Source organism: Arvicanthis niloticus, chromosome 10 (genome assembly GCF_011762505.2).
Source record: "Arvicanthis niloticus isolate mArvNil1 chromosome 10, mArvNil1.pat.X, whole genome shotgun sequence".
Lineage (NCBI taxonomy): Eukaryota > Metazoa > Chordata > Mammalia > Rodentia > Muridae > Arvicanthis > Arvicanthis niloticus.
In genome coordinates, this window is record NC_047667.1 from 50,411,301 (window position 1) to 50,413,001 (window position 1,701).

Genomic DNA, 1,701 nt, shown 5'->3' on the forward strand with positions numbered 1-1,701 from the left:
GGTGCTCCTCCACCCACTCACCCACTCCCCCCTCACCACTCTAGTATCCCCTACACTGGAGCATCAACAATATCGAAACTTAATAAGAAAAAAACCTGATTTTGAAATTCTCTTTCTCCTTTACCCTTATCTTTTCTATTTATAATTTTTCTTTGGATTTATAAATAGAAAAGACCAACAAGGAAGGTGTATATTTAGGAGCTTGATACCAAGAAATTTGCCTTGAAAGCTGCTATTCTGTGGCAGGAGAAATATATGAGGTTTCTGTTGGATTCCTTTTTCAAAAAACAAAATGAGATTTCTTTTTTATTATTAGTCGTTTTATTCATTTACATTGCAAATGTTGCCCGCCCCTTTCCAGGTCCCCCTCCAAGAGTTCTTCACTGCATCTCCCCTCCCCTTTGCCTTTTAAAGATGCTAGTCATCAAAAAAGTTTCCAAAGAGGAGCCTGCTGCTGTCATTTCTGCTGCATTCAGCAACTCAGGATCCCACCATACAAATTGGGAAAAAAAGTGTCAACTATGGTCCCGAGTGGCTGTAAGAACTTGATGCCTAAGCTTATTCCACTTTCCTCTAAGCCCAACATATGGCAAGCTAACAGAATGGAACACAAAGCCGGTTCCCTTTCCTCTAGCTGGGAGTCTGCTTTTACCAATCCAGTTTCTGTTACTAAACCAGTGGCAATAGCTGCTGGTGACTGTTCTAAACTCTCCCAAAGAGAGTTCCTCCAGTACTACCCCTCTGATTGAATTCAGTTCCTCTCTCCTGACCAAATCGACCAGATGAGCCAGGAACAGGAAGAGTGAGTTCCTGAAGACTCAGAAGGATGAACAAAATGGAGACTACTCAGAAACTAGAGACTTTGACAAGCTGGGAGTCAGAGGCGGGGTGGGGGGCAGGGAGGAGGGCAGTCACACATGAACCTAAGGAAAATGGAGAACAAGGTTGTCTTTGAAACGGTCTTTTTCTGTCCAAGGTAGAAGGCCAGGAGGTCCTGTCCCACTCTCTGGAAGCAGAACACAGGTGATTAAAGGCAGTGGGAAGGCAGGAATATTCTGAACATGATGAGAGTTGCCTTCTACTCACGGAGGATGAACTCAAGGAGTTCCATGGTGAAAACAGAACTGCCCCGAAGAAATGGTTTGGAAAGAATGGCTTCTTGCAAAGCCAGGCTTCTAGACTCTTCTCCCCTTGGAGAAGCACTTGCATTGCCAAGTGTGAGAACTCGGACACGGTAACCAGCAGCAGTGAGACGCCGATGATGATACCTGGAAGGAGAATTATAAATAATCACAGATGACCTGCCCAGCTGAGCTCAGCCTTATGGTTGAAGAATATAAAGTGTTCTTTTCCTTTCTTATGTTGTTGAGCCTCATAAACATGAAAACTAATATTTTTCAATCCACCCTGAATATCAGGGCTGCAAGAATCAGATTTTCTATATGCAACTATATCCAAATACTTTACAGCTGTATCCAAACCAAAAAAGAAGGAATAAAAACAAGCAAACAAAAAAGAACAACAAAGGAAAAACCAACCACATATGCTTGGTTAACTTACCTGAGCAGTCAAAAAAGATTGAAATAGAAGATTTTTAATACAGAATCTTTTAATCTAAATAAAGATTTTTAATAAATAAGGGCAGACCAGCCACTTGGCCTCTCTATGTACTCTCAAGTAAAAAAAACTCTCTGGATCTAT

General features: G+C 41.7%; 1 pseudogene; it reads left to right on the top strand.

The window, feature by feature from the left end:
- The first annotated feature begins 414 nt into the window (after positions 1–414).
- Positions 415–1,290, top strand: LOC117716025 (vasculin-like protein 1 pseudogene; annotated as a pseudogene).
- The last annotated feature ends 411 nt before the right edge of the window (positions 1,291–1,701 follow it).